Source organism: Seriola lalandi, unplaced genomic scaffold (assembly GCF_002814215.2).
Source record: "Seriola lalandi dorsalis isolate HSWRI2012SDOR001 ecotype SW California unplaced genomic scaffold, Sedor1 jcf7180002054553, whole genome shotgun sequence".
NCBI classification, from domain to species: Eukaryota; Metazoa; Chordata; class Actinopteri; order Carangiformes; family Carangidae; genus Seriola; species Seriola lalandi.
Window position 1 is genome coordinate 77518 of NW_019525106.1, and position 23536 is coordinate 101053.

General features: G+C 40.8%; 1 protein-coding gene across 2 annotated transcripts in view; it reads right to left on the minus strand.

Moving 5' to 3' along the window:
- The window catches only part of mical3a (microtubule associated monooxygenase, calponin and LIM domain containing 3a), an 85367-nt gene that overhangs the window by 53418 nt on the left and 8413 nt on the right, over nt 1-23536 (minus strand). For both annotated transcript variants that reach the window (XM_023415480.2, XM_087176397.1), the window contains exon 2: nt 12511-12841. The gene's annotated coding sequence lies outside the window, so the exon portion shown is untranslated. The remainder of the gene's footprint in view (nt 1-12510; nt 12842-23536) is intronic.

Here is a 23536-nt window from a genome sequence, read left to right on the forward strand (position 1 = left end):
CTTCCGTCCGAGTTAAACTGGACAATATGTGCTTTATCATATTGTACATTGTAGTAAAAGCAGTTTTCACCGTCTATCTGCTCGAGTTAAACTGAAATAGAGCAGCTAAATCTAGCTCCACTTGACCTCAAATTATGTAATCTAAAGGGTTGACGTGATTCTAGATCAGAGGTTCTGCTCCAAGATTAATACTGGTCCCAGTCTGCTCAGTTGTGCTGCCAAGACAACCCTCATTTCTGCCCAAAAAAGATGAGTCAGGGATTAACCGAATCTGAGCCCCCCTTACATTTCTGAATCTACTGGTTTATGTCAGATTCATTCCAATCATGACAAGGGATTTCAAATGAATTGGTTTTTCAAAGTGCAAAATAGCACAGCCAATGAAAAAATTAACTCAGAATCTCTCTCTGAGACTACTCAGGGGAATATGTGCTTATGACAAAAGGTCTTTTTCTCATGAAATTCATGTTAGTAACAGCTCCAGGGAAGTCTGAGCCTGTGCCCAGACTGCTTGCTTATGGGTGTCAAACATGGTCGATTTGAGCTGCCTGCCAGCACTTGCTGCAGCTATTTGATTTAGGAAACCTCTCAAATCCCAACTCGAATGCCACTTCTCCCACCTTCATGCCTTTCATAACAAGAGTAGAGCAGGCACCGCAGCTATGCAGCCATAAACGCTGCGAACCACAAAAGGAACGGAGGAAAACTGCAGCTACACTGTAAAGCTCAGCTATTCATTCATTTGTGCTATCAATAGGCCTGCTAATTAAAACGGTCATGGGTTTTCACATTTGGCTATCTGTGCTGGTCATTTGCATACTTCACACCAGAGCGTGCAGTGAGATGGAGGCATGTATTTGGTTACTCATATGCTCAGCTCCACGCTTCCCAGGGAACTAGGAAGTGTAATCTGAGACCGGTAGGCAAACACAGTCAACACAGACCAGTCTCCAAGGCTTAGTCACGACCGGTGCGGAATGGAGGCATGCGGGAGGGAAAGGAGAGGATGCCTCAGACTGGGTACAGGACCTGTTCAACTCTTTCTCTTTCTTTCACAAGTAGAAATCAAATTAAAACTGAATATATAAATAATCAAAAGTTAGATAGGAATTAGGCCTCTCGTACATCCAACAATATCTGCTACGTCAATCAGAGAGGTTCTATTTTATTACCGAAAAAAACAAACATCTCAAATTGATTCTTTTGTCTCCCTGCGTGTTCTGACATGAAGGATGATGGACAGGAATATAAACAGCTGGGCCGAGACATAAAAACTAACCTTCGAGGCCTCATAACTAGATCACACATTTAACACACGCGGGCTAACCCAAGGAATGTTTCTTATTCTGACAGGCCATGGGAAACTCTGTTCACCGTTTCAGCTCTGCTCTGTTCCCCATATTAATTACAAAGCTAATGTTTAAACTTCAAGAGGCTCAGAAAACAGACAGGATTCCAGACTGAATGTAACAGCCAGGCAGCTGGAAATTTGCAAAGAAAGAAGGAGAAACAAAGTGATATTTCTGCTACAGGCGTTGTGTGATTTCTCGCCAGGGTTGACTGAACTGAGAGGGTGGACTTGTGGTTATGATACTATGAATAGTTGTTATAATAGTGGAGCTTTATCCTCTGACATTTGATTCTGATATATGTGGGAGAAAAGATAGGAACCACACAAATAGCTGCAATACTCTGAAGCAACAGAAAAATAAGGAAAAGGTAAACACATAAAAAAACAAAACAACAGGCGTTAGACTGCCAAGTGGACATGGGCCTTCATTGTTCAACATTTTTGAGATTCGTTCTCTCCAGATTTGCCAAAATCAGTGGCTCAGTTGAAATCATTTCATGATCAATATCATCCGACTCCACCGTAGAATCCAAAGGCTGCTTTTCAACGCCCTGACGGGACAAGCAACGGTGACACACAGGAAGCACAAGCCATAATCCTGTCACATCCACACTTGCGTTCTCTAATCTCCGTGCGTGGGCGCAGCTGTGAGCAGTTCAGATGGTAAACAAGTGGCGGGATCTGTGGGCTGTGGGGATTGTGGGACGAGGGGAATCAGCAGAACGAGCTACCAGCACCAAGACCGACAAGCCAGCACCTCTTCTCCAGGCCCGTAGATGCTTTGACTTTTCTCCAAGGCTCAAACATCCTCAAATTTGGCCTTGTGTCAGCCTGTCAGGGTGCAGTGAAGCAGCTGCAGCAAACGAACAACCCCCGCGGACCCGTTTGCACCGGAGAGCACTCTACGAAAGTGAAGACCAGGATACCTAATAGGATGACTGTAAACTGAGAACTGTGGAGAGCAGGTATACAAATATCAGCTGGGCCAAGACCTTGCCTCCTTGGTATGAGGTTTAGCCAGTGAGTGCATACTACTCAAGCTCATTACTCAGTGTTGGCTTTCACTGAGGTGTATCGAAAGTAACAAAATCTCACGTTTGCACTGTTACATTACTGCTGCCTTTGGCTCCCTCTTCAATTCACTTTCAATTCAATTGACAGGTTACATTTTTGTTGAAAAATGAAATAAGCGACACCTTCATTTTCAGTTTCGATAACCGAAGAAAACTCCAAAACTTTTCTTTCCCCAACCCCTTCAAGTAATTCTGTAAATATGCCCCACCGCGAAACAATGTCTAGATTACTCACATATGCAGATCAAACACAGTAGTGTGAGAATATGCAAGAGAGGCTCTCTTCCCAGCCAAACACTGCTCAATCATTTCATCTCCCTCTTGCCAGTTCCACTAAAGAGTTCAGCACACCCAGGACCAGAGGAAGGTCAGCCTTCCTGTGTGAACTGCGCAGAGCTGCAGGCTCATCCAGTAGGAAGGTAAGTGAACACCCACACAGAGCCACGAAGTATGCCGATAGATTTACAGAGGAAAGTACAAAAACAGAGTCCTTCCAAATTACACGTTCATCCCTGTCACATATAACACGATGCAGGTGGTAGTGGAATTGAGTGTTTGGCGGTTGCTGCACAGATTACACTTAAACACCAGAAGAAAACTTGAAGTGCTTGCCTGTAAGTCATGTTCCAGTAAATAAACAGAAACGAGGAATGGGGAGATGGATCGGATGGATAGGAGGGGAGAGAAAATAGACCTCAAAGGAGTTCCAATTAAATCCAATGTGAGAAGTCCCGAATCTTAACGCAATAAAAAGACAGTGGGAAATTCTGTGTGGTAAAGACCCATTCTCTTTCCTCACACCAAACTTTCAAGGATTTCAAAGTCCCAAGCCACACATTGCATAATTTTCAAACTCTGTCAATTGGCCACAACAATATCTATATCATAAACATTTTGAGTGCTCCCAAAGATTACCCAGAGTTTGCAAATAGTATCTTAAAAAAAGGGAAAATAGGAAAAATGTAACAAATGAGTAAAAAGTGACAACTTGTGATTTTAGGGGAAGTTATGCACTGGAACCCTGCAGTGTGGTGACAAACAGTTTCTCAGTTTTGGTATCATTGTGTTTGCACCGAGGCCAAAACCAACACCTGTGCTCACCTGCTATATCTGATAACCTGTGCTATAGCTGGAGAAGCTGCACACAATTACTGGGCAGATGGTTTTACATCTTTAATTGTGTCAGCTAAGCATCTGTCTGTAGTATAATTAAGAAGGTATGGCCTCATGGGCGGACAAACACAACCCCTCCAATTAACTTCCATGCTAATAGTACAGTGATACGACTTGCCTTCTGCTCGTCACAGCATCAGTTGCCATGGAATTGTGGACCATTTGTATGTACAACCCTGAGCATGTGCTTCGCTGACATTCACAGGTTGTTACTTTCAAAAGGTTGCCCGGTGCTGGCACCTCACAGACGTATATCAGGCCCCACCCTGATGGAGAGACAAGGCCCTTGTAGAATTGTTCGCATTCTTCTGGGAAAGAACATTCAGTGTGCTTGTTTCTCCATCAAGCCTGCCAGAGAAGAATCCGTCTCTTGTCCAGGGAGGCAGATAACAAGGCCCAGCCTCGTCCACACACAACCAGAGAGTGAATGTGAAATATGATGTGGTCTCAAGAGGGATGAGCGGTTGAAAGGGCCCTTGCAGCTATAGGCAGAGCAGCTGTTAGATGCTTCCTCAGGCCTGATAGCTGAAAAGGCCAAGCTGTTATATAGGTATAAAGCTGTGTCAGAGTAAGACCTGACTGGTTACAGCATGGCTACCAGGGTACACCAGCCTTTTGCTTGGTAACACCCCTGAGTGCTGCTACTACTGCTCTCTCACGTCTTAGAGTACAGAGACAGGGTTTATGAATTCTGTGGATCCTCATACACAATCATTTCAGAAGAGAAAATACATGTAACTTTAACTAATGGGTGAGGTAATATTATTAATAGGTAATATTATAATAATCATAACAATTATAGGTTGACTGTGACTGATAAGGGTCATTCTCAAGGTGACTTTAAGTGTCCAGTGTCTGGCAAATGCAAGTATAGGCATTATTAGACTGATTAAACTGCAAATGCAGCAACACCTTAGCCGATAAGACACTAAATACGTGAATTATTTATGTAGATCTCTATGACTGCTGTAAATAACCTGGAGTGTTGTATTAAACAAACTGTATATAAACATACTAAAGTTAACAATAAGCTACAGAGCAGAGGACCTTAAACAAAGCTGACCTTCATGTAATTCAGCGCCCACTAAGCACGACTCTCAGCAGTTTGTACAAAGATAGCTAAGACAAATACAAAGTTGCGAGACCAAAGGTTATATTTGAATTATGAAGGCCTTTGTCTGTGGCTCCATGTTTGCAAAGCTGGTTATATGTTGAGATATTAGTTTAAAGATTTTTAAGTTGATGTCTTGGGTAAAAATATTTAACATCGGTGGTTAGATATAGATATAAGCCTAGAAATGATTACAACATGATTAGGTTTGTTTGGGTTTGGTGTGGATAAAGTTAGAGTAAGGAGCTGAGAAAACAATTAGCCATACTCGTAGACTGTATATAAAGATGGACGTACTCTCCGAGACGTCACCCATAGGTTTCTGAAGAACGGTTTTGAAGCTCAGACTCAACCAAGTCTTCGGCGCATCCCGGTTTAATAACTGGGGTAAGCATTTGCTCCCATCAGCATCATTAGCACAGCTGGGCGTCTGTGCCACGACATCATCTAACAAAATCACCAAACATATAAGTAACAGACAACGGCTGTAGTGAAAATGATCACTCAGAGAGAAAGTTAGAATTTAATTATATCTATGTCAGATGTCGCACAGTCATGAGATGCATAAAGCCTTTGTAGGGAAAGCCAGACCTTGTGCTCTCAACACTCGCAACACTGACAACTCTCTTCTACAAAAGAGCTGCCAATAGGGAAACTCCAACACTCGCCCAGTTGACCAATGGTGTAACTTTACCATTCAGTCAGTCAGTCAGTCAGTCAGTCAGTCAGTCATGGACATTCACGTTTGTCAGGCTGGCCTTGCTGTTGCAGTCCAACCAAAAATCTCGGATTCTTTGGCTGCTAATTAATGCTCCTTAATGTTCACCAGTTAGTTGCTAACTTTGTCTGTCTACTGTTTTGCGCTGGGAAGATAGTACACAGTTAGTTTATCAGGGTTTGTTTTGTTTTTTTTTCTTTGGTAAAAATATCTACTGGAAAATTATTGATGACAGCCATTTGTGGGAAATAAAACCCAACAATGAGCTAAAGAAAGGACTGAAAGCCTCTGGAGAGGTGAGGGAAAATGCAAAGTTGGTTTATAAATTTCTGTGGGTTTATTAATCAACTAGTAATAAAAATAAACATTGGTCCGCAGCTAAAAGGTCACCGCATGCATGAGAGACTGATAATAATATTCAATGGTGATAATACCAGTTCAACTTAGCAGGAACATCAGTCTCCAATAATGGATAACTGGATAACTGTTCACTGGAACTTTGATTTAAGAAATGATTTGAGATGTGACAAATATCACGTACAGGTTGCATTTCATGAGCCACCTTGCACCGCAGCCCATGAGCTGTATTTTCCTACTACACTGTTGTAAACTTGAAACGATATCTCCTCCTGAGTCCTCTGTACACCGGTGTTTTGAATATATTTAGCCCTTCCTAATCAGTATCACTCATCACACAGACAGAAAAATAAGATTACGCAGCGCTGCTATATTGTTAAGGGTCAGCACACTGAAAAAATGTAAACAGTCTCATTGACCTCGCCTTAGGAATGTATTTGTCATACTGACCTACTTCTGACCTGCAAGGTACAAGAAACAGCCAAGAAAAAGTTAAGTCTTTAATCCAGAGCTGTGAGAAAGCACTAAAGCAAATGGACTGGGGCCAAACTCGTAAGTCACACACACAATTCCAACCTGTGACTTCGCTGTAAATCTTCAAAATCTGATCCGTGTTATTCCAACTTTCTAAGTTAAAAAGTTTGTTGGCAGTAAAGAAGGAGAATGGTGGTGAATACATTTCATCAACAACTTCATATGTGGGACTTCACGACTTTAGGAAAATAGAAGGGAATCATGTTGTGAGAGAATGATATCTTAATGGCGTCTACCAGGTTGTTTGCTTTTACAATGTCTGCCTGGCTCAACACTCAGGAATATGATAATCATCATGACGTCATTCAGTAAAGGGCCCAGCAGAAAGGGTTACATGGAAATTGTTCTTCAATACACTAAATTTCCTTACAGTGAAAAACATAACCCTCCAACCGTTAACAACACGCCATTAGCATCTAGTTACTGACATGTGTCCTTTTAAGGACGTGCTGCAGACTAGACCAGTTTCAGTGTGCTCGCTAGTTTGACATCAAAAGAGGCCAACAAGGTTTTGATGATTCACCCATAGAAACAGACCTCTGGGTAAAAACTGACATTTGGGACACAGTCATCTGTTTACAACACAGCATAAAGCTGCCTTCAGAGGGCTTCCTTCCTTCTGTTTCATCCAGCTCTGTTTCCAAATCTATGGTTCTTTGTAGGGTCGTGGGGGGTCAGAGCCAGACAGGAACTCTAACTCCGTCCCTCTAAGTGACAATCAGTGAGAGGTCACAGTGACTCAGCTTCACCCTGTTCGTCTGCACATCCACACTACCTTCCATGGATGCAACTGTATTGATGAAACATCATCAACAGCACCAAATCTGACTCATTCGGTTTATGCTGGGTAATTTCAGGGCTTTAAGGTGTGTGTCATCTTTGTCTCTGTAACATAAACTCCAAACACAAGGGTGTGTACTGAACATGGATTGATAAAAAAAGAAACAAGAGTCTTCATTATAAATAATTTGAAGCATCCAGAATTTAATATGTTTGTTTTTCAGCAGAAAATGCTCCAGAATATACTGCTAAACTAGGACTGGACAAGATTAACAAAATCTTACAGTATATTTTTTTTCTTCACAACATCAATATATATACAGTATATACATTATTTTGATGTAGTGCAACATTTTACTCAGAAACTGAGATGGACCTGTTCGTCTTTGGCCAATCAATTTCATTTCATACATGTAAAATCACAGTGACACAGAAGTCCTTGAAATCCAACACTGCCATAAATCAGTTTTTTTTTTTGCAACACTGCCCACAGTTGACGAATCTCTACCCAATTTCTACCACCTCAGGGTATTTCATCATAATCCAGTCCGATGCTACTGTGCTGTGCTAATATAACTTTCAAAATTAAGTTGACATGGGGGTTTTATTTGTAGTTTTTGGTTTGCCTCTTTCATGAATGATAAATAAAAAGTAATGTGATTTTTGAAGAGAGATTTTGGAAAGTTATATTAATTTGAGAAAAGGAATTTAAGGCAGTTTTGATCAGCTCCATAAAACTGCAAAACATAGAACTGACACAACACTGTCCCTGCACCAATGTTAATATACTGTATGTTGCAGAAGATGCTGAAGACTACATGTTGACCTAGCTCCTCTCCAGAAAGCCAGACTGCAGACTTCTTCAGTTTTTAACAGTGCTGAGTCAGTCACCAAGCAGTCACCTTCTCTACTACATCAGCTTGCCCTGCAACACGCTGTGACCTCACAGAAGATGTCCCAAGTCTAGCATTGCTGGAGCTTTTACAGCCAAAAAAGGAAGTGGATGAAATGCAACAAAAGGTCAGTATCATTGATCGATACAACGAATGCTCCATCACTCAGCTGAGACAGGATAAGAGTCTTTGTCCAGGGGAAATGCCTGTCAGGTCAGTACCTCACCGCTCCATTTAGCCACAGACTGACTCTTGTTGCTGTGTGTTGACGTATGGCCCAATCTGGGTCAGCTGGAATAATATGGTATTGTTGTTATTGTTGAAGTCAGTGGGCAGCCAGCCAACAAGACCAAAAGCAGAAGCATCAAATAAAAGCATGCATGACTAAGGGATCAGGAGGAAGATTGACTTGACTAAGAGTGACTTGGGAATCACAGGCCTGCTACACAGGTGTTGCTCTGTGTTATGGAGAAAATAAATGTGGTACTGTGCATCAAAACAACAGCACACCCCTCAGACTCTTTAAGCAACAACATCATCACAGATTACCTACTTCCTTGCTTCAAACATTTGCATAACTCAGTTTCTGGACAAGACTGTGAAAAGAAGTAGCTAAAAAAAAAATCAGAGAGAAAAGACTCCTAAGTGGAAAATAGAAGCTGTCACCACTTGGCCTCACCAGGAAAACTGAGCAGCACACAGACACCTGTTGTACTTTATTGGATTCTAACACAACACAGGAACTACTTATGATGCTGTATAATACTATTCAACAAATATTTGTAAAATATTGTCATAGGGTTGCAGGGATGTTTCATATACAGATAAATCACTGACCATAACAACAGATATTCTCCCCTGAGAGCCGAATCAGGTACAGGTAATTAACTAATCCCTTCACCCAACTAAGTTGTACCTCTGTTACTGCAAAAAACATCCAGTGACACGCTGTCTGAATGATGCATATCTGAATGACTATGTGCCCTTGCCACTTCAATAATACCAATTCAGGTATTGTTTTTAGTAGGAAACACGCTTTTGGACTACAGGGTTATGATCAAGATTAATTTCTCTCAGTATAATTGATCAGGAATGTATATGCCACCATGCACCACATTCCACAGACCATCCCATCTGATCTTGTAACAGGCTGAGACTGAACTGCTTCAAAAACGGGGGGTTGCAACATTACAGAAATATCCATGTACTATGCAAATGAAACTGTGTGATTTATCACAGGGCCGTGTAGTTAAACCGTTAGTAGCTCTATTAAAACCACCAGACCGTGACATTCCCAAACGTGCAGAGGTGAAGTCCGCGGATCTCAGGGTAACGTTAAAAATGCACCGTGTTTGCCAAGCGATCGAGAGGAACATCTCTTCTCACCTTTAAATCTGATGTGTTTATAATCCACTCATATGTCGCCGAAAAGAATCCATGTCCGTTTGTAAACGCAGATTTCCCGGTAAAATCCACAGTACTGGTCTATTATTTAATGGGCAATGCTTGTTCAGGCCAGAACAGGGAGCCACACAGTGGAGGAGAAGGCGCAACTTGAAACTGACAGAGAGGGATCGGTCCAAACCACCAGAACGACAAGGAGGGGGGAGAGAGCACGTCTATAAATAACAACAAGGTACAGAAACGATGCTAACTCATTCATTTCACTGTGACTTATGTAGCAAAGTTTACTTTATACTGTTAACTCGGACGAAATTGTGTAATGTTAGCATTTACCTGACTTCCTTTAACAAGTTAGGTGTGATACCCCCACTACTACTTGGAGTGAGCCTGCGCGTTTTAACTCAGTTTAATCCGATTGGTCTTTTCCAACGTGACGCAGCAGTACTGCTGCCTTCACATGGTGTCAGAAACATTAGACTGGTTTACACAACAGGGAAAGGCGGGCGGGATTTTACATGAAAGCCGAAAAGCAGAGATATTTTTTAAATTCTCTTTTACTGTAGAAGATTTCCGATATACCTTGTGTGTGACTGTACACGCTAAGTGCATACTGATTTTACTTGAAATGAGACGTTTAAAGCGGTACATGTCAACAACAGATGGCCCTAAAGGAGGCTTACATATTATTATACAATGTAAAAAATATTAATAATTGCACAAAACAATGGGTGAGTTCAGTCGATTTCAGTGAGGTTAAACTATAAGAAAACAGTGTTTACGTAGACAATCATTTAACTTCCATGTTGAAACTAGAAGTCTGCATACAGTCCTTGCATATGTATTTAACTGAATTATCTGAGTAATTCAATGAGCTGTTTGTTTGTGGCCCCTAGTTTCACATGGCCTCTGCACAAGAAGTGTAAGTAAAACTGAAAGAAGGAAGAATTTTACTAATTGGTTGCGTGACATAAAGTAGTACATGTAATTTCTCAGTCTGAATGAGTCTGTTGTGTCTGTCTGCATGTGTCTTTTCCCCATATGGAATCATGAACAATATAATTCCTACTAAATTCCAAAGCCCAATTGTTTGTTTTCTAACAAAGTATAGACATGGACTGTGCAGTGGTTTTAGAGGAGCTGAAGCTTGCCTTAGTGGAAAACCACTTAAGATTACAACTTGGGAAAATTATAAGTTTCAAACAATCACTTTCAAACAGCAAGACATCACATGGATACAGTGGAACAGTATAGTGAGTCTAGTGGCTGCTTCCCACAGACAGAAATATGCATCACTGATATGCTGCTTTGTTCCGTCTCAATCACAATACAATCCAAGACTTCTCCTCATACTACAAAAACATACTGTATATGTCAATGATCCAACAATCCTGGGCTGCGAATCCAACGAACCTATTAAAAGCTGTAATGATTATCCTGAGTGTCTTGGATGATTCAAAAGAAAGGTCAACGACATGCAGGCCCTTAGTTAAACCCACTCAACTATGAACCACTGCTAACAACTAGATCACAGGCTAACAGAAACAGTGCAATCTCAAAATATGACTACTTAAGATAATGTTCATGCACTTTGATTAGGAATAGGCTTTTATCTATATTTATAGTGAGTACAGCACTATGCTTGCACTGCTGTGCTGGAAGAAGGAACCCTGCCACTATCAGCGCTCTGCAGATTACCCGGTCTCCCTCTCACTCTCGAGCCTCCAGCAAGGCGGACACCTTCCTGTCACCTCCTGTCACTGGACAGATAGGCCTGTGTGGCTGGTTTTTGAGAGCACACACAGAGAGACACAAGGCACTCACTGTATAATCCCTCACAAAGATGTGTAAACTTCAACTTGAATGCAGCCACGTGGAAGCATTAGTGTTACTATTATATTTTTGTGTTTCCATTAAACAGAAGTGAGAAGTGATTTAAAAAGTCTTCAGTGTAAAACATATGTTCTGCACACAGTTGTGTAAGAGAGAGGAAGAAACAATATAGCAATATTTAATGGAATTACAGATGAGAGATAAAGGGGATATGTAATGTATTAAGCACAGTAAAGCATAAAATACTGCCAGAATGCCATTCATCATTAGTCATTAGTGTACCTCCAGGGTTGCCAATTATGAGGGCTATGTAATGCTTTCTTTTAGGGTGGTATAAAAAACATGAAAGTTCTCACTTCCTGTAGCACATTGTGAATTGGGGTCTGTATCACACTTTTTCATGCTCCGGGTTGGCACCTGTGTAAGTTCATTGGAACTCCATCATTTCTTGGAACTATAAACAAGGGTTTCTTAAAATTATTATTGAGAAAAGTAGTTACAGAGTGGAAAAAAATAAAATAAAAATCTGCAATTAAAGTTATGTGCATAATAAAATTGTAGCTCTGTCTTATGTTGAAAACAGTGACGTTGCATCACAGCTCTCACATGTTACTGCAATAGCAATATGAGCTTCAAACCTACGCTAATTTAAAACAGCAACATTTTGAATGTGAGAGGCTTTGCAGCCAGGAAAGCACACTGCTTCCACCACCACAAGGACATTCCACATATGAGGTCTCCAATCAGAACAAGCTGCCCTACTTGGATTTGCACAGATTTACTAATTAAACAAACCACAGGGGAACACAGGATGTCAACCGGGCACGCTTGTGTGAAAAAGAAAGGAAAAGGAAGACAGACCTGGAGGAGAAGCAATGAAGAAAAAAAAGGGCTAGGATTATGAGTCAGGAGCAGAACGGCTTGCTGCCGGATCACAATACATCAGAGAGAGTTTTTGCCACATTATGAAACCGCCTCTAATTGTACCGAGCACCTTGGTTCCCACCGCACCTCTGTTCACCACTGAGGTTTGTCATCAACCATTCATTGAGGATCCGTGGAAGCTAAATGAAGCGTGTACACAAGGGGTTGTCTACCTAAGGTGAGGCGGGCTGCACACATACTCAACATAACAAAGGAATTACACATGATGTCATCCCAGAAATCTTCAAACGCATCTGCCATATCACATTATCAAACACAGATGACAATGGACTGCATCAAATTCCCATTCATTCGCATGTGATGAAGCTGGTGAGGGAGGATAATAAAGGTAAAGTACTTACTGTACTGAGGGCAGACAGGCAGAAGCTGATGATCCAAAAGGTATTCCTCTGGCTGGGATTTGTTCTCTTTCTATTTTCCTCCCTCCCTTTCCCCTTCTCTTTCTGCCTCTCCTCCCGCCTTCTTCCCCTCCTCTTTCTCACCACAGCAAGATGCTGCCTGGACCAGTGCTCGTTGTCATGGTAACCGAGACTAGGGGGATTTTCACGTGACCGGAGCTCCCTGGGCCCTGATTGGACAGTTGCAATGAAGTAAGGAGGGAGGGGTGGGTGCAGGGTGGTGATGTCACGCATCCACCGGTTCCCAAATGGGAGGGATCCTCAGTCAGGCCGCCTGCAATCACACACACAGACAGACACAATGGGCGTCTTTTTAAGGTGGGGCTGAGCTAAGGTCGTGTTATGAGACAGTCAAGGATGATTCGCCTTGACTGACTGACTTAGTGATATGCTCACAGACTCATAAGACTTCTGATCTGCGATGTTGGGCTTGGCTCTTGCTCAGCTGTCCTCCCACTATTTGCTCTAATCTGTGATGCTGCTGCTGCCACTAAAATGTGTTCCAACACCCTTAACCTGCCAGGGGCCGGGATTCAGAAATAATACAAGTGTTACAAGACATACGAGAGCACCCATATGTGGCAGCTTGACCTGCTGGCCTACCACACTTCAGCCTCTCCTACAGGGACTGCAGGAGGCTATTTATAGCAACAACCAGGACCGGACCGAAGCATTACTGCTACTATTCACTCTTAAACAAAGTGATAGTCAGAGTGCATACAGGAGCAACATTCAAACAGTAAAACTACTGAGCTTTGGGTCCCTCACAAATACAATATAGGGGCAGACTGCTGTTCCTGCTCATGCTGATAACAAGTAAATGACCTACATGTATGTCCTGAATTAAGAGATAACATCGATGCTGCTCATTTACCTTTATGTGTAGCTTAGTGATAAAAATACCAAAACTAACAGAGCACCATGGGCATGTTCGGAACAGCCTAAGTGCCATAATTGCATAATGATAAGTGTCCTGCTGTCACACAATTTACAAGCATTTGACAGACTTGAAAGCTGAGAGAAAAAGTTGGCACAAGAACAGCAGCAATGAAAGCAGAATTTACTGTAGCTGCTGAGTGACAGAAGAAAAAGGTTTTTGTGTTCATCGAGGCAATAAAAGATTTCGGAGAGAGAGCTTGGGTGTTTTACACTCCTTTTGAAGGAAAGTAGGTCTCTGTCAATTTCACGCTCATTCCCAATAATGACACGAGTAATCATGGTCCAGGCTTGCTGTCCAGACTTTTGTGTAACAGTCTGGGATCGATCCAGTTCTGCCACAGATGAGAAATGTTCTTGTTCTGGGAGAATATGATGTTGGTTTTTCTGAGCTAATGTCATGCGTTGAGCAACTCAAAAACGTTTCACTAATCCTGAGGCCTGAGGAGACAAACTCTTTACTTGCTAGTTTGCTTTGCCTTTTTTTTTTTTTTTTTTATAGAACATTTTGTTTTACAGTTCAAATGTAGAGAGATATTTTGTGTGTATACCTGTCATTTCCTAATGGACCAAAATAGATGCTGACATTTGGACACTTTGCTCCAGTGGACATGAACAAACATCCAGACACCTGTTTTGGGTGTGTCATTACTTTCAAAACACATAGCAATTATACAGACATGAGCTGAAAATTACACACCTACTAATGCTCTGTGTCAAAATAAATTTCGTAAGCATTATAACAAATAAAACAAAATATGTGGGATTACAATGAAAACCACACCAAAAAAATCTTCTTCTTATCTATGCAAAGTATCTTTTTTATTAATCTAAAACAAGTGGCTGTTTTGCTCTCTAAATCAATCAGAAATGTAGCTGAAACATCTTGTTCCAAAGGCAACCAGGGCTATGCATTATGCAGCCTTTTTTTTTTCTAATGCTATAACTGGGCAGTGAATTTATTAATAAAACATGTACCACCGTCTCCAAAGCCATCTGTGTCTCCTCCACAGACAACAGATACTGCACACATAAAGGTGTTATTTACTCTAATAAAAAAATGTTCTGTAATAGAACTCAATAATGTCAGACTTTCTGAGGCCGCAAGTTGCTTAGGCAGTGCTTCCTACCTTCCCCTATATCATAAGAAACATTACTGAGCACAGGCTTGATCTTTAGCTAATTTAGATGAAAAACAGACAAAGATTTGTAAGAAAAATTATTATTATTATTATTATTACAATGCATGCAGAGATGGTGCATGTAGGTCTCAGTTATAACCAACAAAGCAGGTTTAGCTCTCTAACAGGACAGGACAACATGTCAGTTACTGACACAAAGAGAAAGTCATGTCTGTGAATATCCTATATTGAGGCTATATAACTGGCTTCTTCACACCTCCATCAAGTCTGTCAAGCTGTATATCTCAGCCCTGTGTCTTCTTCTGTTACCATGAATACTGTAGGTGGAGGAGATGAGGAGAGCAGTGATAGTAATAGATGATAACATCATGTTCACCACCTGCCGTCAAGAACCTCTAATGGACCAGTGAGCACTGGGAGAAGCGGAGGAGGAGCAGGGGGAAGAGGACTATTGTAGAGCAATGGCACCGGTAAGTACTCCTCCTAAAATTAATCTCACAGGGTGCTGAGTCCTAATTTCTCTAAAGCACATGAAAACAGAAATCGGATAGTAAAATAACATAATGGTGTTAGAGTAAAGTCTTTTTGTCATGAATCAAGCAAACTCACTAATAAGCTCAGTTCAGACAAAATCACATATTTTTAGAAAAAAATATTAATATGTAGAAACAAATGAAGTTCATCTCACTTAATTTCCAGATGGAACTAAAAAATAAAAAACCACACAATTCTATCAAACTTTGAAAAAGCACACTGATAAAATTTCATGCTTAAGCTGTGATCAAATGATAACACTACCTGGAAACTTTGATTTCAGTGCCAGAACAATATGAGCAAAAGTGATCACTTATTGCTGTGATATTTATTCACAATGTTTCAGGCTACAGTTCATTGTACATATACTGTAAATGTTAAGTAAATTCTGCAATCTGGAGGCCACAAAAATTTGGTTAGTTGATAAGCTGAATCATACACATTGCCATCCACATAACTAAGTAAAGAATCAAAACATCTCACTGTAAAAAGTTTAGAAAAGAACAAAAGATAAATAACATAAGTATAAGAAAGTACAAATGCCAACATTCTAACATGCTCACAGTGGCAATACTAACATGCTGACAGTTAGTAGGCATATAATCTTTTATCTGGCCCACCATCTTAGTTCAGGGTGTTAGCAAGCTAACATTTGCTAATTAGCACTAAATACAAAGTGCAGCCAAGGCTGACCTGATGGTTGCGCTAGAAGAAAAGTCAGGGGCTCACCAAACTCGTTACAATTCATCATCTTGGGACTATTAATGTCTGTACAAAATTTCATGTTAATCCACCCAACAGATATTTTTAACCTGGCCCAAAGGGCTGGATCGACCCACAAACTAACACTTGGAGCCATGCAGCTAGCATATCGAAAAATCGGAAATAATCATAAGGTGGAGGCATAGGACCAATATTCATAATTTAATGAAAGCCTTTAAGAAAAAAAAAGTAAATACCACATAGTAAAACATGCTAGTCTGTTTAGATCTTTTTGAATATGCGACTTAAGAAAGCCCCATCTGATGTCAGTAATCTATCAATCTAAGTGATCAGCTAAACTTGCCAATAACAGAATTTAGTGGTTACACTGTGTTCATGCTGCTTAGCCACTAGAGTAAGAAACAGGTATCACATGACTAGAAGATGATGCAGTGTGACTGCTTTGTACTTGCATTGTAACAAGTGCATAAGGGCACACACACATACATACAGTAGCACTATTATCCTAACAAATGCAAAGAAATATATAAATATAATATCCCAATTCCCAGTAAACTGATCACGTGACATACAACAAAGACGGATCTGAGGCCGGCTGGATGTGCACAGCTTTCATACACACAGTGATTGTTTAAACCCACAGATGAACACAATATGAACCCTCTCAGTCCAAACAAATGATATTGAAAAAGGTCTTCCCAGAATCACATCAGTATTTTAGGTAACATGAATCCAGCCAGTGCTGGAACTTGAAGATTTAATTTCCTCCAGAACGATGAGCACTAACCCTGTGCAAACACGACGTAAATCAGCTCCAGTCAGCTGCCCCTGAATATGACGGGTAGAGAGAAAAGTGAAGAGAGAGGGAGTTGTGTGTGTGTGTGGTGGTGGTAGGGGGTCCAACAGAGGAATCAAGGACAGTGAACAAATGTTACTGAGTGAAAACACATCGTCCAATGGAGGCAGAGGAGTGTGAGAAGGCAGACAGTGAGGTCCGATTTCAGGAGATCTGGCTGTGTCTGTGGTCAATCGGAGCCAGTCTAAATTTAACTGTATGTCTTTAGGAGACCTCAGACCAGGGCCGTGTGAGGACTGAAACAGCAGCAGTGGTCAGGGTGCGGCCACACTGTACCCATTTCTCACACTGCTGGCTGTTTACTGTGTCCGTGAACTGCTAGCATGGCAGACTATAAATCCAACCTTTCCTAGAAGTTAAAAGGATCAAAAGTCACGGCTGTGACCCCTTGTCCCCGACCCCTGATCCTTGGCAATATAGATGCTCCTGAGCTAAGTATGGCTGTGAGTGTAATGACAAGGGGTTAAAGGTAAACTGCTGTAGATGTCTAAATTGGATTGGCCATGAGTGATTCCCATGGGGATCAGTGAAGGTGGCGACAAGCAAAACACCCCTATACTATTCAGTTTCTTTTCTGCAGTACACTGTTTCCTATACACAACGCAAATAAACTAGTTACCAAATGCTAAAATACAATAGAATAAAACAGATGGGACATTGGGATGTCTGTGAGTTTTCCTCATGAATACAATAGTGGTGAATATAATTTTCTTTTTGGTATTCACAGCACTGAAAAAACACATTTCAACAAGACTAAAAGTCTTCATGCTAGCACCTCTGTAAAGGCTGTACTAATGGCTAACATCAGCGTGCTAACATTGATATTGCAAATGATGTTTAGCCATTAGTTACCATTAATTTTGCATGTTAGCATCTTACATTTGCTAACAAAGTGCAGGTGAAGGTGATGGGAATGTCATCATTTTTGCAGGTATTGCTGATAATCAAAAGTAACAGAGAAACTGAAATCCTATTCACCTGGCTGCACCTAAAAACTATCTGCACGGATGGGCCAGTACATGAAAAAGAAAAAATATACTTGTTTAGGAAAACCGACCCATTAAGACTGTATATTCTATTCATTTCATCAGGATGTTTTTTTTTTTTTGCAACAGGACACTTTCCTAAAAGATATAGAGCTCCATGTAGAGAAAATAGACAGTCAGTCAGTACACTGTGCTCATCAGTAGAATGGGTCTTTCCATATAGCTCATCGGGAAGACAGTAATTCAGATACTAATTCGCTAATCTAATCTGTATTTCTGTCTCATAGTGAAGAGTAAAGGCAGGGCAGCCCTTTAGTGGTCTCAGTAGGATTTCTGATGCCCTGTCTGTGTAGCACTAATGGGCAGCACATAAAGTGCAAAACAGCAGCTTGATATCAGTCTGTGTGTAATATACCAAGGAGCACTCGATTTTGTATTTTAATAAATCAATGCAAAATCAACTTAAGGCACACAAAGATGCCTGTCAGCAATTATACACTGAGTTTGCTTTGTGTGTGTGTATGTGTGTGATTGAAATTGAAAATTTAAGCCAATTTTCATGACTGTGGACCTCTAAGGATTCACCTTAACTAACTAATCCCTGACTGGCAGGATGCTGCAGATCACTGCACTTACCCTTGGGCTTGCACAAACAAGGCATTAAACATGATCAGTTACCGTGGCAACAAGATTTTCTTCCTGTCCTGGTCAATATGAGAATCCAGAGCCCTGTTACTTAAGATATAACCAAGCATGTCACATTTTTATTTGGGAGGATAACACAGCTTGCTGGGAAAATACTATACAATATACTTCATTGCAACACATATTGAGACTTCACAGAAAAGTTCTGGGCTTCCATTGTCTGTTCTGAGACCAGCTCTTATGTCCAGTTCCATGTTTATATTGAATCCCAAATATGCACACAAATAACCAACATAGATGATGAACACATTATCGGGTTCTATAGGGCCTAAAATTTAAGATCCTATGATGTCTTCTCACACATGCAAAGGAAACAACAGTTAGGAGTGAAGGTGTTAGCTCTGCTTATTAAAGGCTCATATCAAATATTAAACACATACTGTTCCACCCACTCTAATAGCTGGTAAAGTATGCTAAATTCTTATTTTACCCGTACTAATTCTACAAACAGTAACCTTAATTTAACTTAATCTTAATTTAAGAAGATCAACCATCAACCCTGTTGTTCTGAAGTTAACAATGAATAAAACCAAAAACAAGCCAGACATGGAAATTTGGTCATCTAATACGTTGCATTAGATGGTTTAATAATTTGAATTACAATGTACCACAAAGTTGAACTCTAACGAATGTTTACTTAACGGTTCAGTTAATTTCCTATAGCATTCCTACATTTATCGACAGCTCAAAAAACTTCATGATGGCTGAGGAAAAAATGTCAGTGCTGTGAAGAAAAACTTTCCAGGCCTCATGAAGCATAAGCTGCATGTAAACATCATTACAAAACTTCATTAGTTATGATAATGGGTTTGTTTTAGACATGCCATGGGTCCAGCTATGTAATAGTCACTCTTTGACCTAATGATAAGATGTTATAGAGTTGCATTATGGGAAATGTATGCAGTGTTTTTGGAGCTTGACCCATGCTAGAGAATAAAAGTCAGTATATCTCGTCCTCTCCTGCTTCAATGCCCTGTTGACCAAGTGTACCCCATTACAGTAGTTGTGTGCACATTTCACAAAACATTAGTACTGAATACAAAACATCTATAAAACCGCAATACAAGGAGTACCTGCACAAAAGAGTCTCACAAGAGAGCTTTGACTGGCTGCAGCTCCTTACATGCGGGTACTACTTGTAATGACAGCATCCTGTTAAGTGTCATCAGTGTTACCTTCCACACTTGCCAAAGAGAGTGTGGTTAAGCTGTCCCATTATCATTCCAAATACTGACTCCAAGCAGAGTGTGCCCATGACCAGACCAGAATTTTAATAGTACTCTGCTCTGCACTGCCAAGGTGCCCTCTCTGTCTCTGTTTTTTTTTTTCTCTCTCTCTCTCTCTTCTGCCCTCTTTTCCATGCACACCAGTGACTATGACGCTGCTGTATACTTACTAGTCTGATCGGACTACTACAGCAGACGCTTACTGTATCAGTAGTCAGTAAACACAATCCTGAGCAAAGCTTTTTCATTACGGCCGGAGACAATGCAGAGCTCAGCTGCAGTTTACACAATGACCTCAAAGCTCAGTTTTAAATCACTACACATATGCAGCACAGAGATCCACACTGAGAGGTCTGCAGGACGATTTTGATCTGTGATCAAAAACTTGAGATTATCACATAAGACAACATAAACTAAGCTGAAGTGCTGTTTTCTCATTCTGCATCAAAGCCGAAATGTGCTTGACTCCAACTTGACCTTGACTTATAATGAAAACAGATCCAGACTGTTATAACATTAAGTTTTAGGATTTTCAGCCCCTGCTTTGCATTTTACCTGCTACTCATACAGGCAAATGTTGACTCAGTAATTCCACAACAGGCTGAGCTAATGGTTTCAGTCGAGTCGTGTATGTGATACAAAGCAGCCTTGATGGTCACGTTCTGCAGTGTTCACTCAGGGTCTGTGCACAAACACAGCCCAAGGACAGAAACCAAATGCTCCTCTGCGGACACACACATGCACACACATACCTGTGACACCTGCGACTTTCATGCACAACCAATACCTGAGTACATTCTGTATGCAGAAAAACACACATTGTCCACTGTTCTCAATGATTACTGTTGCTGCAGGGAGGGCTGCCCATTACAACAAAAGCAACTCCTGTCTTGTACCCTACAAAGGACTGGCAGAAGCCACATATATTTAACATATTTAGCTCTTATCAACAATTCTTTTTGGCTTTTGGATACCTGACTTTTGATACCTTGAGATCCTTGAAAGTTCCTGTAATGATTTTTTTCTTTTTTCACTTGCAGATCCCTCTGTGCTGCATGTCTACAGAACAGCCTCCTGCTGCCAGCCCTCAGGCTCTAAGTCAATTTCTGAGAGTCAATAACACAGCAGGACATGTCTAGAAGACAGACATGGCTGGAAGATCCAGTTATTTAAAATTTAAAAAACTGTCAAAGTTCCTCTGACCTGGGAGTACTGTGGATAGACTGAATATTCTGCTACCACCACCACCACCACCACCACCACCACCACCACACTAAAACACGTTATATTTGTATTACACATATATGGTTTTGTGTACCATGAAATATAAAATAATAAGAGGGATTTATAGTACTGGTGTGTATACACATAGTTGGAGCACACAGTAGAAGAATAGATGTCACATTCACAGCTCTAATATTGACAGGTTTTGGCTAATGGAGCAAATGAAAAGTGACAGAATGAATGGAGCTGCCAATGAATTCCCTAACAGGGTTTCTAACACAGTCCATTAGTGGCGTCTAATAGCAACAAATTGATCTTTCTCCAATTAGACATAAGTTATGCACTCAGAGACACACTTTCAGATGTCATTCTTTTTGTTGGTTTATTTGTGATAATGCTGTATTTGATACACTGAGTAGCTTCTGTACTGCACCGTAATGTACCAGTTTATGGTGTAGTGTAATTCGAATAATGGATCATGACAAGATGACTTTCCAGATAATGCAACAAAAACAAAAGAGAAGGCAGAGATGAACCCCTTCATCTTTCTCTTATACATTCACACTGCTCAGCTCTCCCAAATTCTCACACTCCATCTTATCAAACCAGATCTCTGCCCTCTGTGTCGATGGAAAAGAGCAAACACACAACTATCGTCTGCAGCTGTTCAAATATTGTGACATGTGATCTCTGGCTGGCACAAAGAGCGCTTGTAATGAACGACTGGGACACAAAGACTGGGAGAACAGGGAGCTCATCTCTGCGGCCCATCCCCACCTCTCGACCCAAACACACAGCATTGTATTTATTGTGCATTCTGCTACACTTCATGCAGCGCTGTTGTCTCTGCACTCGGAGAAATGTCCACACATGCAGAAATCCACACACACAGACACACAAACACACGTCTGCTACTGTCGCCACTTCACCACCCACATACATGTAAGACAAACATGGGAATTAGGATATTGAGGAGACGCACTATCTACATGTGGAATAAACACAACATTGAGCAGTGGTTTTTATACGGAAATCTTATCAAAGGAAGACAGGGCGATTGAATTCCTTATCGTTTGAAAGAACAAAACTGCTTTTGTTCTGCTGTTTGCCCTGCTTTGTCGCTCCTTGACAAGACGTTCAGAGCCATTTATTTATTCCAATGTCAACACTTACATTTTGGATGTGTGTTTTGTAGCTTCTATCACACCCATAGATGGGGATCAAACAGACAAAGCATCAGCCTTCTTGACACCTTTTTTGAGTCAGACATTAAGCACTTACCCTCAACAACTATATCATGCTGTACTGAGATCTGAAGGGATTATCTGGGGCTACATGAGAGTAACATTCAATTATCTCTGAGAGCAGGAAATGGTATCAGCAATGACTATTAAGGTTGAATAAACCAGAAATATAACTACAGAAACTCAAACTTCATCATCAAATATTTTAGCATGCTTACATGCTAATGTTAGCATTTAGCTCATTGTGCCAATGATGACAATGGTAACATGATGTTTAGCAGGTATACTGTTTACCATGTTCACCATCAGCATGTGAGCATGCTAACACAGTACAGCTGAGCCTGATGGAACGTCATTAGTTTGGAAGATATTCTGGTCATGGAACAAATAGAGATATTTCAGTCGGTACTGCAGGTGAACATTTTGACTTGTTGCTGGTGCTAGATGAAAAGTTAGGGGGTCATAAATTCACCAGGTTTGTATTTCATGCCAATTGATAAAATAGTTGTCGAGACATTTTACTAAAAAGTAAACTTAACCTGATGGTGGCACCAGAGGCAAAGTAAGGGAATCACCAAAAGGCTTCACTCTCATGGCACCATGGATGCCGGTACCAAAATTCAATCCATCGAATAGTTACTGAGATATTTCCGTCTGGCCCAAAGCTGACCTCTAAAAACACCACAATCATGAACAATTATCACTAATCCAAGTTTTTTTTGTTTTTTTTAGCTCAGGTAAGGCATGAAAATACTTTCTAGTATTTCCTTCAGTCAACAAAAAGGAATGACCTCTATTTAAAGTAGGTCAAGGAGAACAAATTATGTGAAATTTCTATTCAGAGCCTGAGAACTTTAAAAGACCTGGATCTCAGCATTTATCCCACTGTCATAAGCCCTGCTGAAGAAAAACATGTTCAGGATGAAGATAAATGCTATCTACATATCTACATCTTAGTTGAAAGCCATGTCACAGGACCACAGTATAAATACTGTAGTTTTTTGTTTGGAGTTAGAGACCCTATAAACTTCTTCCTATAAACAATTCTTTATGCAGCAGAAGTGTTATACACACACAATGCGAACAGCATCGCAGCCAAATGTATCAAATTGCAAAATGAAAAACAGATCAGCAGAAAATGCAGCCTTTCAATTACACTAAGAGAGAAGAGGGAATCACGTCAGAGTCCAGCTATTCTGCTAATCCCAGAGTTGAGGCATGACCTCACTGAGGAGGCCTTGTAGGGTGTGTGTCATGTCCGCTTTTCTTCTTGGCCTGATGAAGCTCTACAGACTTGGCTCCTCATGAGGCACAAAGGTATGAAATAATACTTTGATCTGTGGGGCACATTTGGGTTGCTTCAGTGTGTCTGGATATAAATACTAAAACATGG